Below are 16,850 nucleotides of genomic sequence, written 5' to 3' on the forward strand. Positions count from 1 at the left end.
TATGAAGTAAATGCGCAAGAAGTTTGGGATAAAAGGCAAAACTACATATTACAGATAAAAATGATGCTAGCAATAACGTGTGAAAGAACTAATATAGAAGTAATATGGAGTGTCGAGCACGAATCGTGGGGGAGGTTGTTTGTTAAAAGTTTTCAGGACGAAAGCAAACCTTGAGCGGGAAATGGGTGTAGGACTGACTTCATACAAAGTACTTCTTGAAGAAGATATGTTGTAAATTGACAGACGACGTGAGTCATGGAATTTGATACTTGGAAGAAAGTTGGAGCTTCGCAGAATCCGTGGAATGGACAGTGAAAAATCCCGCGGAACAGACAATGACAAGCTTTGCAGAATAACTTTGACAAAATCTGCGGAATACAGTGACAAACTGTGGAACAGACAGTGATGGAATCTAAGAATTCGACGCTGACAAACTCTGTGGAATAGACAACAATAAACCCTGCGAAACATAAGTAAAAACCCAGACAGTGCCAAACTTTATGAAAGAGAAAATTTACTCTGTGAAAGAGAGAATAAACGATGTGGAACAGACAGTAACAATATCTACGGAAAAGATAATTAAAAATTCTGTGGAACAGACAGTAACAAACCCTGTGCATAGATAATAAACCCCGTGGAACAGACCATAAACTAAAAGTATATAGAACAGAAAGTGACAAAATCTGCAAAATAAAAGTGAAAAATCTACGCAACAGAATGATAAAATCTCTGGAATTGCCAGTGGCAAACTCTGAGGAATAGGCAGTAAGAAAATTTATGGAGCAGAAGTGACAAAATCTGTGAAACAGACACTGGAAAAGGGACCAGAAGTGTGAGTGCATAAAGCAAACTTGGTGTATTTGGAGTTACTATTGAGCCAAATCCTTTGAAAACTATAAACTGTAATTATTATTATTATTATTATTATTATTATTATTATTATTATTATTATTATTATTATTATTATTCAGTAAATGAAACCTATTCGTATGGAAGAAGCCCAAAGGAGCCATTGGCTTGAAATTCAAGCTTCCAAAGAGTATGGTGTTCATTAAAAGAAGTAAGAGGAAGTAAAATGAAATACAGAAAGAGTATATGTCGAATGTGAATGGAGCTTTTGAGATGAATGGAAAGGCAAAAAAGATGCCACAGATCTGATGATGTAGTAAAGAATCTGCAGACCAGCTTGATGTGGTTCTTACATGTCGACAGAATGTACAAGAATTAGGAAGAAGATGGATACATACTAAAGAAAGTGCTGGGTTGTTGGTGAATGGCAGAAGAGTTAGAATGTAAGGGCCGTAATATCCTGGAAAGACAAGAGTGCCTAAAGGTTTAATGACGAAGTATATGTAAAGAGCCATCATGTTCTTCATGAGGGTCTTTTAATTATAGGAGACGGATTTGAAACGTTCTATTTATTTTCTGACGTACAGCATTAATTACTTACAACTTCAGACAACTTATTCCCGGTTCAGTGACGACTCACAAACGACCGAGTTGAGCCCCTACTTGACCCGACTTTCCCCCGATCCAGAAGTTCGCCGTCATGAAAAATCGCCGCGCAATAAACCCGAGCCTTATTACTAACAACCAGTGGCGACAGTATCAGCATCCAAGGAGGCAAAACAACCCCTCTTCTTCTGGAGTGCTAAACCCGAAGTGTCGCCATTAGCCTTTACGGCCACAATTCCATTCCCGACGTTGCAATGTTGTCAAGTGCCGTTGCACTCGATTCTTCGAGTTTGACCTCATCTATCTGCGGAGATGGAAAAGCCGAAAGTATTCGTTTTTTAGTTGTTTGTTTGCCGTAGCCCTTATTCTTCCTGGCTTCAAGGTCTGAGCCTCAGCGAAGAAGCAACTTTAAAATGCCAGAAGGACGCAGGGCTTGCGACCACCACTGGCGGAGATCTCTCGCCTTCCCGAATTCTATTCTTCTTCTTCTTCCTCTTCTTGTACGAAGGGAGTAAAACCGACGTTTTCCCCAGTCGATTGGCGCTCTCAGCCGTGTTGCCTTGCCGTCACTCGCGGAAGGAGAGCAACTTGAACCGTTCAGGAAGGGTAATAGAGCAATGAATTGAGTTAAGGGGCCCAAGATAGAGCCGGCGTTTACGGCAAAGACCACGATCTAGAGGGAATGGACGATCCTCTCCCGGGTGTCGAATTGACCTCACTGAAGTGTTGCCCAGATTTCATGAGGAACAGAGTGATGTCACTTAAGATTTAAGCTGTTCCGAGCTCGCTCTCTCTCTCTCTCTCTCTCTCTCTCTCTCTCTCTCTCTCTCTCTCTCTCTCTCTCTCTCTCTGTTATTGTTTTTCATGAAAGAAACTTCATTGTATGTACGAATACACCCACGCAGACACTGTTTGTATTTATAGGTATACCCATATACTGTATATATATATATGTATATACTCGTATATATGCGCGTGTATAACACACATGTATGTATGTACATATATATATATATATATATATATATATATATATATATATATATATATATATATATATATATATATCAAACCATTTCAAGGGTTCTGTGATTGCAAATGACACCACCTCACAATGAAATTCATGAAAAAATTTAAATCGCCAAGATATAGAAGTGAAACCCAGCACGACATACTGAATATTATCACATTAATATTATACTAAATTTCATACTGGATATTAAGAACTTACTACTTCAATTCGGTTTACTATCTCTGAAACTCTAATAGTTAATAATAGTACTACATCTATTTAAAACAGTAAAGTGTTTTAAATCCTTACCAGACTTCTTCACGATTGCCCAAGTCAATTGGCCTAACCAACATTTTACAAGTTTGGCTTCAAACGGCAAAGTGATCCCTGGTCCTGGACTTCACCGTCCTCTTTGAGGAGCCGACCGATGTGACGTCACAGTCACTGCTTCTGTAAAATAAACAAACCTGATTATAGTCACTGACAAATAACTTCTCCTCGTGTTTAGTAAATTCTAAAAGTCTTGAGATCACCGTAAGGGTATTAGGCATGTGAAAATTTCACGTAGCAATTCATGGTAAAATGAAAAGTATCATTGGAAATGAATGGTGTTTGCGATGCACTAGAATCCTGCCAACAATGAAACTTGGCTTTACAGTAACGAAAAATTGTTTTATAGGTCTTCTGCCAAATGTTGAAGACTAAGATCTGTCGATTTCCTGTTAGTATTTTTTTTTATTTCAATAAAAACGTAGTTTTTCCTTGAAAGCATTGACGTTACTAATACTAGTCTTCTGAGGTTGGTAAGCATTTTTACGTATCTCTTCACAAATTTTGGTCAATTATAATCTCACAGGCCCTCATCTTGATTTGTCGTGTTAAAGAATTCAAGCTGTTTGGATTTTTAATTATATACATACATACATATATATATATATATATATATATATATATATATATATATATATATATATATATATAATTATTCTACTGGTCACTTTCACATTCTTTTGATACAATTATCACTACACGCCTTGAATCCAGATAAAAGTGAAATCGTAATTTCCTTTCATAATGGGATTTCTACCCATGGATGGTAGTAAATGTGAGATTGCCATTTTGGCTATTTTGACAGCACATTGTACTATGCAGCAGTCTCACTCTTCCAACTACTGATGGAAAGGGTATTTTCACTTATCTATCAACTGGATTCAAGGTTTGTATGGTTTTATATATATATATATATATATATATATATATATATATATATATATATATATATATATGTATGCATGCATATATACATACATATACATATACATACATATATATATATATATATATATATATATATATATATATATATATATATATATATATATATATATATATATATATATATATATATAGTGCGTGTGTGTGTAAGAGAGAGAGAGAGAGAGAGAGAGAGAGAGAGAGAGAGAGAGAGAGAGAGAGAGAGACAGACAGAGAGAGAATTTTAAGGTCACGGGTTATTTGTTTATCACGCCATTTTCTAGTAATTAAAAGTTATGAAGAACACCAATAATTCTCTAACTTTTCTTCTTCATTTTTTTTAATGTCAGCTCATTTCCTTTCGCTGCAGTTAATCTGGTCATTTCGTTATTCCTCAGGCGTCCTCCTTGCCATCCTTTGATTTGTTATTTTCATTACCATTTTTATAATCATAGAAATTATTATTTTCATTATGAGTTTTAATGAAAGGTTACTGTAATGGACACAGTAATATAGTTCAGGAATATATAAAGTAGATTTAAAACGTCTGCGTCTGATTCCTGACCCATAACATTGATAACAAATAAATAAATTAATAAAATAACATGACATGAAGTTCACAATGTCCTCTAAATATGATATTCCATGGCGGTGAGAACTGGACTTAATTTCTCCCATCCTACCTAGCTGAGAAACCCGGCTGCTCTCTCTCTCTCTCTCTCTCTCTCTCTCTCTCTCTCTCTCTCTCTCTCTAATGGAATGGGGAATTATATGTCATTCCTAATATCCAGAAGGAGTTTCACTCTGGTTGACGCTGTGTCTCGGGAACAAACATTCCTAGTTGCAGCCCCTGTCCCTTCTGAAATGATTTTGGGAATGATGGACAATTATTCTTATCTTCTGTGTTGTTGATGGAGCTGCACCTGTTCAGTTTCTTATCTGTGTTTTATCTTTGCATTATTTCACGTCCTGATATTCTTTTGGGCCTTTCTGTAGGATTTTTTGGTTCTAGGGATAATTTCTCATCGTTCTTGCAGTTCATAGTTAATTCTTATACATGTAGATATAAATGAAACATACTATGAGTATGCTTATATAAAAAATATTCAATAAGTATTCATTAGAAATTAAAATACATCTTATAAGCATGATTACCACCTTATAGAAACCACTATAAGCTTCTAGATACAATTTTTGAAATCGCAAAATATGAAAATTTAATGAATAATAACCTCCTAGGGTTTAATCTGCAAATAGTTCATTTTTGGACTGAGAACCTAATACCCTTTCCCAATCCAGGCTTGAAACAGACTAATAAGGAAGGCTATGAGGGTTAGGAAAAACACAAAAACAGAGAACATTCCAAAACCTGGTGGTCAAAGGAAAGAAACAGTCTTAGCTGAGCCGTGTACTCCTGAAATCATTAACGATTTCTGCCGAAGGAAATATTTCTGGAAACATATTTGTTCCTTTCTGAATTAAATTTAAATAATATATCATATATCATCATCTCTGCTGTTGGGGAAGGCAAATCTGGTCATTTTAACGTCACTTAATTCTTTTAATTGATAGGAGTTCTTTTTCTTATTAAGCTTGTTATTTATGAGGGAATCTTTCACTGCTTATCACGGTGATTTCCATGCAAAATAATTTGTATACGAATTTCAAGCGCTAATGTTAGATATCTTGACGAAACTCCCGCGGATCACACTGGATGGAGGAAAACTTAAAGAGCTAACATGGCCCTGCTATGGTACGGAGGAAAATTTACAGAGTATACATGCCCTGTTATGGTATAAATACGTTTTCGTATTTATTTTGATTTTTCAAAACGTAATATTCTTTATCGTTGACGACGATCAAACTGACAAGTTCCGTATCTAATTATTTCTTTTCCAGAACGTTTGTTAGTTTCTTCTCAAATAAAAGTGAAAATCATTTAGCTAATTAGCAAAAGTATTTTTTACTAATGAATGAGCTTGGGCTACTATGATTATGCCTAAACGCGATTTGCTACTTAAACGGACAAAATACCCAAAATTCACGAAGATAATTATTTTTTTCGTGAGATCCTTCAAGTAATATGCTAAAATAAACATAAGAAATAAGGACTTACAAATTGTAAATAAAAAATTCGCAAGGATTTTGATAAAAACTGATAAAAAATTTAGCACATAACAAGAAAAAAAATCTTCTAATAATGGTAACAGTGAGAATAATATTTACCACTGCACAAACAGTTTTATTTAAAATGATGATAAAAATCAGGAATTAAAGAAAGGCAGAAAAAATCGACAACGCAAATCAAAGGAGAAACTATAATTCTCAACACGCGTCGAAGGGAATCTCTCTCTCTCTCTCTCTCTCTCTCTCTCTCTCTCTCTCTCTCTCTCTCTCTCTCTCTCTGGCAAGGAATAACAGTACCAGACGGATTAGGAATCACGCAGGAACAGGAATAGCGTTAAGGCAAGACAAAGAGAATATCACGGACCGCGCCAACTCATTGGAAGGAGAAATTCTATAATACCGAATTCCCTTTGCTGATGCAAATAGCGCAGACACCACAAGGGAATTCTACAAAGACATGACGGAGTTATGTACCTAAGGCAAATATAGTCTGTTCCTGCCTTTTTTTGGTCAATGTCCGCCATCTTTTTTTCGTTAAGGTTTCTTTGAAGGATTGAATATCATTTTCTAATTTTTTCGGGACTTAATAAGCCCCTTATTTTCATTTTTTCCTCTACGACAAAAAATCCGAATCCTTGAAAAAAAATTAAAATGCATTTTTATTGACAATTATTCTTATCGTCTTATCTGTTAAATTTCTTTGCATTACTTTCATATCTTGATATTCTTCCATATCTTCATGAAAGATTTTTTCCCTTTAAAAACACAATTACTGTATTTGATTGAAGTCATTTCCGTTTTTACTGTATTTGATTGAAGTAATTTCCGTTTTTGTCTTGTTTTGATAACAATTAATACTTACTTTTCATCGTCGTCGATTTTTCAAATCTGTTTCTAAATCATCATTTCTATAAGTAAAAGAATTCCGTGAATGTCTTCTTACTACAATAAAAAATATTCTTCTTATATATCAAGTTGGGTCTTTGTCTGCCATTTTCCTATTACTCAAAAAAAATCTTTTATCCCGAAATTACAAGTAATATATACAATTTTTCTATCTTGCCGGTAACAGCGATTTAGCTTCATGTGACAGAGGGCTTAAAGTTTTTATTTTTTCTATCTAACTCGATTTATCTCTCTTCATTAAATATTTTAACTTTATTTTTTTTGTTTCTTTAGTTACGTTCATTCATTAAAACATTTTTTCACCTCTCGATCATTCAATAAATATAATCAAACATGAAGAACTTCGGAATAAATTTCTGAATTCAAGTTTTAGATATACCTGTACTGTTTCTGAAAGTTACAGGAATGAAACAGAACACAACAGAATAGAGAATTTAGGTCAAAGGTCAAGCGATTCGACCTATGAGGTCATTCGGTGATGAAAGATAAATTGACAGTAAGAAGGTTTGAAAGGTTTAACAGGAGGAAAACCTGGCAGTTGCACTATGAAACAATTGTTAGAGAGGACGGAAAGTCATAATATAAAAGAATGAAAATATGAAAAGAGGTACAGTAAAATGAATAAAAGAAGTTGCACCTAGGGGCCTTAAGTAATGCATACAGCGCACCATGTGAGGTGCACTGACGACACTATCACCCACCTACGGGGAAAGTTACAGGAACTTATCTATTCGTAAATTTAAGTAAAACTTATCGACGAAAACACTGAGTGAAAATTCTGGAAATAGAACGAAGGAAAATACGACTTCAAACAAAAAACCAATAAGTTCATATATAAAAAAGGAAAAAGATCAATAAAAAGTAAAAGAAAACGATAAGAGAATCAGTTCGAAAGAGAAAACTTTCTTAAGGCATTACATGAACACGCATATGCATGCAAATATATACACTGTATATATATATATATATATATATATATACATATACATATAATGTGTATACATACATACATATATATATACACATATATATAATATATATATATATATATATATATATATATATATATATATATATATATATATATATGTATGTGTGATTTTATATATTTAAAATCAATATTCTAGAACCCGAATTCGGAAGAGTGATATTGAAAAAAAACGATACCAGGAAAAACACAGGTAGAGTAAAACGTAAAAGCTAAAGTTCAAAAGGACTGAAAAAAATGGCCCCAGAGTTTTATAATTTAATATTGGACAGAGCGATATGTTTTCAACGGCTTTGCTTGTCCATCATTTCTGTGCCCACCCCTCTCTCTCTCTCTCTCTCTCTCTCTCTCTCTCTCTCTCTCTCTCTCTCTCATTCCCAAACACTTGACACCTGAATTCAAATGCAGCATGCAGTGAGTGAAACACCTCTCTCACTCTCTCTCTCTCTCTCTCTCTCATTCCCAAACACTTGACACCTGAATTTAAATGCACTCTCTCTCTCTCTCTCTCTCTCTCTCTCTCTCTCTCTCTCTCTCTCTGAATTTAAATCTCTCTCTCTCTCTCTCTCACCAATTTGTTTTCTGCCTGTCTGTGTCTCTCAATCATCAGTTTGTTTTCTCTCTCTCTCTCTCTCTCTCTCTCTCTCTCTCTCTCTCTCTCTCTCTCTCTCTCTCTGTATATCCAAAGGATTTCTGAATCCCGAAGGGAATTCGGGTGTAGTCAGGAAATGAAGACTGAATGAAGACAGTAATCCAACACGCATACGAAAAAACCACACACAAATTGCAAAGTTTGATCACATAACCTTATTTCGTTTCTATTTCTTTCTCTGTATATATTAAAAGAGTCTTGGGAAACGGGAGGTGGGAGAGAATTCCAAATTTTAGTAATGAGTGGTTGGAAGGAAGTGACTGAGAAGGTATTACAGATTAATTATTATAGACAGAGACAGGCATAATAATAATAATAATAATAATAATAATAATAATAATAATAATAATAATAATAATAATAATAATAATAATGCGCCTTGGTCAACATACAAAAAGGCAAAGTAACAAGGACAGAAGGGATAAAGTTACCAGACGGAAATAGCATCAAACACACATATGAGACAGGATACTAATACCTGGGAATAATAGAAGGAGAGGATATAAAACACCAAGAAACGAAGGACACTATCAGGAAAGAATATATGCAGAGACTTAAGGCGATACTCAAGTCAAAACTCAATGCCGGAAACATGATCAGATACAGCGCAGGAGTAGTGGAGTGGACGAAGGCTGAACTCCGCAGCATAGACCAGAAAACTTGAAAACACATGACAATACACAAAGCACTACACCCGAGAGCAAATACAAACAGACTATACATAACACGAAAGGAAGGGGGGAGAGGGCTACTAAGCATAGAGGACTGCGTCAACATCGAGAGCAGAGCACTGGGGCAATATCTGAAAACCAGTGACGACCAATGGGTAACGAGTGCATGGGAAGAACGAGTGATAAAAGTAGACGAAAACCCAGAGATATACAGAAACAGGAGAATGAAAAACAGAACAGAGGAATCGTACAACAAACCAATGCACGGACAGTACATGAGGCAGACAAAAGAACTGGCAGGCGATGAAACATGGCAATGGCTACCGAGGGGACAACTCAAGAAGGAAACAGGAGGAATGCTAACAGCTGCACAAGATCAGGCATTAAGAACCAGATATGTCCAAAGAACAATAGATGGAAATAACATCTCACCCATATGCAGGAAGTGCAATATGAAAGATGAGACCATAAACCACATAGCAAGCGAATGTCCGGCGCTTGCACAGAACAAGTACAAAAAGAGGCATGATTCAGTAGCAAAAGGCCTCCACTGGAGCCTGTGCAAGAAACACCAGCTATTTTGCAGTAATAAGTGGTACAAACACCAACCTGAGGGAGAGACAAAGGAGGAGAAAAAATTGATAAGTATCAAGACCTGAAAACCGAAATGAGAAGGATATGGAATATGCCAGTGGAAAGTGTACCCATAATCATAGGAACACTAGGCATGATTCCAGGATCCCTGAAAAGGAATCTGGAAAAACTAGATGCCGAAGTAGCTCCAACTCATGAAGAAAAGAGTGCTAATAGAAAAAGCGCACATAGTGAGAAATAAAATACCACCCAGTCGAATAGGATGACTGAGATAGACAAAAAAAATGAATAAATAAATAAACAAATAAAATAATAATAATAATAAAAGTTATCTCAGTTAATATTTTACAGCCCTTATTAATTAAGACAAAAAACGACAACACTATTTCAACAAGATGGAGAGAAAAAACGTTCACACAATAATTATAGCAACATCTTAAACCCACTATAAGAACACCACTTGTTTGGAAAGAAACCATTGATAAACTCCTAGATTTTTTCAAAATATAAACCAAATCGACCCTCAAAAGTTTTCTTTTTATCATCCTTTTTAACGTCATTTATTAATTCATTTTATATCTATGGTGTTTTACAAGCTGAAGGGAAATGTCTGTGTGGAACGAGTATGGAGGTAACTCCTAAGAAGAAGCACGAGTTCGAACAAATGCGAATTAGGTCTTACCCTGAAAAATCCGTGATGCTCCTGTTGGCTAATGCAGTGAATGCAATAACTTTTATATAAATACATACATATATATATATATATATATATCATATACACACATATACACACACAAATATATATATATATATATATATATATATATATATATATATATATATATATATATATATATATATACACATATATATATGTATTTATACGGTACGTAAATATATATATATATATAAACCAAACCAACACTTTCCATAAATTTTAAACGAGAAAAAAATGAGAAACGCTTAACATCATAGTACCGGAGATAACATGGGTATATTACAGTTCATAATTTTATATATCTGATGACTGTAATAAATATAACATTTGCGTTATAGATATAAGAAGTTCTTATCCTTCATGACAGTAGCGTGGTGGCTTAGTGCTGCACTGCTGCTGCTCTTCTTGACTGAGGTTCGAATCCAAGGATCGAAAAATTAAATTAAGAGAAATTAAGCGAAATTATATTTAACTTTTTTATTACAAGAGAGTGATCATCAAAATACCCAAATCTCTCTGAAAAGAGAAACAAATATCTATAAAGGGAGAAAACGAGTGACTACAATAGAGAGAGAGAGAGAGAGAGAGAGAGAGTTTGTTTCACCCAGCGCATTTAAATTCAGCTGCCAAATGTTCTGGGAATGAGAGAAAGAGCGCGTGAAATGATGGATAGGCAAAGCCGTTGGAAACAAATCGCTCTGTCCAATATTAAATTATAGATCTCTGGGAGTATTTTTCATTCATTTTTTGCACATTTTTTTTTTTGGGGGGGGGGCGGGGGGCGGGGTGAGGGTTTCACAGTGCCTTGTACCTGGTGTCTTCCCTTCCATTTATGGTAAAATCGCGTAGGTTTCTTCCTTTCAGTTTTATAGATGCTTGCAAGTTTAAATGAGGCTGTAATGCTCCTTTCAGTACATTGGCCATCTTGAAATGTGGGATTAGTGCGTATTGCTCATTTGTCAAATCGAGGTGTCTTGATGTCATTCTGTCTATTATTTCCTTTTGCCTGCAGCTGTTGTGGGCGTGTGAATCTTCTTGTTGTGGGCCTGTCGGTCTTCCTGTTGTGATTCTACCTACTCTAATTTTCATTAATTTTCTGAGTTCTTCATATTTCAACTGCTATTCTCTTTTGCACATATTGACACATATTACCTTATTCTTTCTTTCGTCATTAAAAACTACAGTGTTTTGCCTCTATTGCCATTCTTCTTTTCTCGTCTCATTTTTGTCATTTTTCTTCTAGGTTTTTGCCTTATTTCATTCTGTTCAAGCTTCCTTAACGAGTAAATGGTCTTTTTTGTTGGTACCAATAATAACGATAATTTTCTGCCTTTAATGGGTTATACAACAAACAATCAACAATGGGAACCTGATGAATAGTTGTTATCATCGTCGACCAACTTGACCTGACCACCTTCGTGACATAAATATGGCCATCAAGTACCTTTAATACTATAACCACACGCAAAAAGAAACACATACTTATGCAAGGGCTTACACTGGCATAAGACCACCTTAAACTTCATCAACAAACCAATCTATCATAATCCATTGCATAGGCTATTATAGTTGTGAGCATGCCCCTTCGAAATATGGCGAAACGTTACCGTTACCTTCTATACTTCTTGCAATTCTGTATTTATTTGTGTATTAATAATAATAATAATAATAATAAAAATAGCAACTTCATTATGATTTTTAATCGATGATTCAAAGAAAATATAAAGAAATGCCTAAGAAACAAGTGAAAAAACATGATCGTTTACTAGTATGTAGATTCATACTCTGTTTTAACATGCAATAAATATTCTGTAACTAGACAAAACATAATTAGATTAAGGAAAGAATTTACCTTTATGAAAAAACTACTTATAAATAAAAGTTTTATTTTTAAACATTTCATAATTATCCAGAAATTTCAAAAAGGAAATTAAGCAAAGATCCCCGATTAATAGACAACAGCTTTTTTACTCATTACTGAACCCCCAACATTCGCTTAACATTCAAATAAACCATGCAATAAAAACAGGATGATCTACAATTCCTCTCTCTCTCTCTCTCTCACTAAAATAAAACCACAAGGCAACCTAAAATTCCTCCTGTTTCCTATCTATCTTTCCGTCATCCCTCCCACCTACCCCACTCTCTCATTGTAATAAAAACAAGACAATCTAAAATTCCTCCTGTTTCCTCTCTCTATCTTTCTGTCATCCTCGTCTCTCTCTCTCTCTCTCTCCCTCTCATTGAAATAAAACCACAAGACAATCTAAAATTCCTCCTGTTTCCTCTCTCTATCTTTCCGTCACCCCCCCGCCCCGCCTCTCTCTCATTGTAATAAAAACAAGACAATCTAAAATTCCTCCTGTTTCCTCTCTCTCTCACCCCTGCCCTCTCTCTCTCATTGTAATAAAAACAAGACTCTCTCTCCTGTTTCTCTCTCTATTTCTCTCTCTCTCTCTCTCTCTCTCTCTCTCTCTCTCTCACTGAAATAAACACAAGGTAACCTAAAATTCCTCCTATTTCCTATCTACCTTTCTGTCGCCCCTCCCACCCACCCTACTATCTCTCTCTCTCTCTCACACACACACACACACACACGCACACACACGCGCGCGCTCGCGTCTGGGAGGCCAGAAAGCCAATTCATGTAGTGCACAAGTGTGACAGCCAAACTAATAGAGGAAAACCACGGGGGTTGGCTCACGACCTATTGTGGGGAAGCCCGTTTTCCTTGGGTCATTTCTTTTTGCGCGACTGTTTCTCGACAGATTACGCTAATATATATATATATATTATATATATATATATATATATATATATATATATATATATATATATATATATATATATATATATATATATATATATATATATATATATATATATATATATATATATATATATGGTTGTGCGTGTTTGTGCGTACGTGAGCACCCTTTGTGTACTTCGGTCTGTGTATACACAGCGGTATATATGAACAAACACATCTACAAATTTGGCTACAAACACGCGCGCACACACACACACACACATATATATATATATATAATATATATATATATATATATATATATATATATATATATATATATATATATATATATATATATATATATATAAATTATATATAAGGGGAGAGAGAGAGAGAGAGAGAGAGAGAGAGAGAGAGAGAGAGAGAGAGAGAGAGAGAGAGAGAGAGAGAGAGCAATATCAATTCTTTTTGACATTCATATAATGGCCACATATAACATACAACAGGGCGAATTATGTTTTTCACTGACCCAGAAACTAAACTTTCATAACCCAGATAACAATAACGATTCTTTGGAACTCATTCTTCGCTTCTGTTTTCCCAGTCTTCCAATCTCCCCCTTATTTCCACTTATATCCTTCGGCATGTTGTGATGTTTAGTCACCAATAAAGACATTGCAGTCGTTCATTTATCCCGTGAAAGGCAGTAGTGTTTGCGTTTACTCGAGAAATCTGTGTACACCTATCTATATCATGACAGAGCTTGCATATCTGAACGCTGCACCTACACAGCAATCGTTAATTTTCCCAAGTTTTGCTTGACCAGTTAACACATGCCATTGACACAGATACTTATGGAAATGATTGTAACTGATTTTGTGACGTGTTATGAGAGAAAAACTACAACGGAAATTGTGAAATGCAGTGTCTATTTAATGGATGACAATAGTGCTAACGGCAAGTGATTCATAACAATATCTATCCCCCGGGTTATTGAAACATTCACTGTTATGCCTTCAAATGAGCAACTTGACCCTGTACACTTCGAGTCCTGACAACCAGTATGCAATAAAAAAAAAAAAAAAAAAAAAAAAAAAAACACTTCTGGGTGCTTGTGATAAGTTTTTAGGTTCAACTGGCTACGTCTAGACTTCTTTCCAATGATCTATTGCAGCCTTTGTCCTCGGTGATCTTACAACTTTGTTAGAGGGGGTTGTCTGTTATCATCCCATCATCCCATAGCATAGTTTGAATATAAGGCACATTAATTTCCTTTTACCTGGAAAAAAATATACTGCATCTTTTCTAAATTCTACCTACAGCAACGCCTGATTAAGACCAGCGGCGAGAGAGCTACCTAGCGCAATGAGAATTGCCAGAGTGAAACGAATATAAATTCTGGGCCGCTATTCAATATTTGATTCTGCCCCCAGGTAATTAAATGCTGAATATATAATGACAATCAATAACATTGCTGGGAAAGAAAAAGTAGTAAATAGAATGGAAATCGCTTTCATTAAATGCTCTCTTTAGCTTTCAATTAAGAGCTCTCTTAAATGCCTTTGCAGAAGGGGAAAGCCTGATTGCGTCTACCGCCTGTGATTAAGAGTCGGAACACAAAGAGAGTTAATTATGAACCCCGCTCAAAGCTTTCTAAGCTTAAAGTGGGTAGGTGGCTTCGCTCGGGTGGAGAGTCACTGGTCAAAGAGTTGAGCTGTTTTTCTTGGCTGGGTCTCGCAGAAAGCAATAATAATAATAATAATAATAAAAATAATAATACCATGGGACATCATTGATAAGTAACAAGACCTGAAAATCGAAATAAGAAGGATATGGAATATGTCAGTGGAAATTGTACTCATAATCATAGGAACACTAGGCACGATCTCAAGATCCCTGAAAAGGAATCTGGAAAAACAAGATGCCGAAGTAGCTCCAGAACTCATGCAGAAGAGTGTGCTACTAGAAACAGTGCACGTAGTGAGAAAAGTGATGGACTCCTAAGGAGGCAGGATGCAACCCGGAACCCGACACTATAAATACCACCCAGTCGAATAATAATAATAATAATAATAATAATAATAATAATAATAATAATAATAATAACAACCATGATTAGGATCATTTTTCGCATATCCTTATGGGGACAACCTTTCAATACTAATGATAATTATACTTGGATCGTTCCATATAAACCCAGTGCTAATAATAATAATAATAATAATAATAATAATAATAATACAGGAAATGTCACACACGCATTAACTCTGTCAAAAAATAATAACATACAAAGAACTTCCCGCACAAACACCACATTTTCATAAGTATTACAAATTGTAGATTACAGATTATGGATTATAGATTATCAAATAATTAAAGAGACAAGCTGGATAACTACGACGGGGGCTTCAAATAATTGCTTCCACTGGCAAAAATTTTCTGTTCATAGTCATTTGATTTTTGCAAGTAGTTCTTTGTGGTGTTTTGTTGGAAGAACTGTGTAGTGCATTTTTTCCTGTGTTTATTTTAAAGTTTATTTTCATAATGACCTCACTTAATTTTCCTATCATTAGCACGATAACTAATCTCTCTATTTATGTATTTTATTTACATTCATCCATTCATCTACCCACTGATCAATTAATTGTTCCATCTTTTTTAAAAGAGTTTATCCATCTTTACCATCTTCGACCTCGAATGTTATGTCAACTTCAAACGCCCCGCCACCCCTAAAAATAAAAACAGAAACAAATAAAAATAACAAAAACAAGGCCATTTTTACTGATGCAAACGCATTAAACTCTCGATCAAAGACATTTGTCATACGCGAAGATACATCGCCCCTCCTTAGACGGATAAATTCCAGTGAATTTATCTACCTATTTCTTTATCCTCAGCGCCAGAAAAATTCCCCAACTTCAGACATTACCACGGGATGACACAAACAAGGAGGAGAGACGGGTTGCGCGCAGTACGCCATGACATAACGCTCGAACCATGCGGTCCTTACACACAAAGGACGTGCTCAGAGGAGCATAAAGCTCAAACATTACTCATGTCTTTGATTTATATGATCATAAGGGAAAGTTATTTAATCTGTCTGGCTGTCTGTCTGTCTTTCTGTGGGTCTGTTTTGTTCTCGCTTGTTTAATGACTTTTAGTGTTGCTAAATATATATATATATATATATATATATATATATATATATATATATATATATATATATATATATATATATATATATATATATATCTCCTGTGTATCTAACACATACATTTATATATATATGTATTATATATTAAATATATATATATATATATATATATATATATATATATATATATATATATATGTATATATATATACAGTATACATATATATATGTATACTGTATATATATACAGTATACATATGTATATATACACACGCATACACGTCTCTTGGCATATCAGTTTTATGTTTAATATTGCCGATAACAATTTATGGCGTAAAACCCTAATAATTTACATCTGTTATTACAATTTACACAATACATCTTTCAACACACACAATAATGTTTCACATCCAAGTAAAAAAAAATATACATTTCTCTAATTGTGGAACCCTTGGGAGAGGTCATGCTTTCTAAATAGTGAAGAAGCAAGAGTTAGTAGCTAATTTGGCTCTATTATAAACCTTCGGCATTGTTAAAACAAATAAATAATTCAATAACGCAACAGTG

The 16,850-nt window shown here is 34.7% G+C and overlaps 1 long non-coding RNA gene across 1 annotated transcript in view; it reads right to left on the reverse strand.

Moving 5' to 3' along the window:
* The window catches only part of LOC136855105 (uncharacterized), a 493,988-nt gene that overhangs the window by 85,321 nt on the left and 391,817 nt on the right, over nt 1–16,850 (reverse strand). Inside the window, exon 6 of the long non-coding RNA XR_010857899.1 lies at nt 2,777–2,917. This is a non-coding gene — a long non-coding RNA (uncharacterized lncRNA). The remainder of the gene's footprint in view (nt 1–2,776; nt 2,918–16,850) is intronic.

This window comes from Macrobrachium rosenbergii, chromosome 30 (assembly GCF_040412425.1).
Source record: "Macrobrachium rosenbergii isolate ZJJX-2024 chromosome 30, ASM4041242v1, whole genome shotgun sequence".
Taxonomy (NCBI): Eukaryota; Metazoa; Arthropoda; class Malacostraca; order Decapoda; family Palaemonidae; genus Macrobrachium; species Macrobrachium rosenbergii.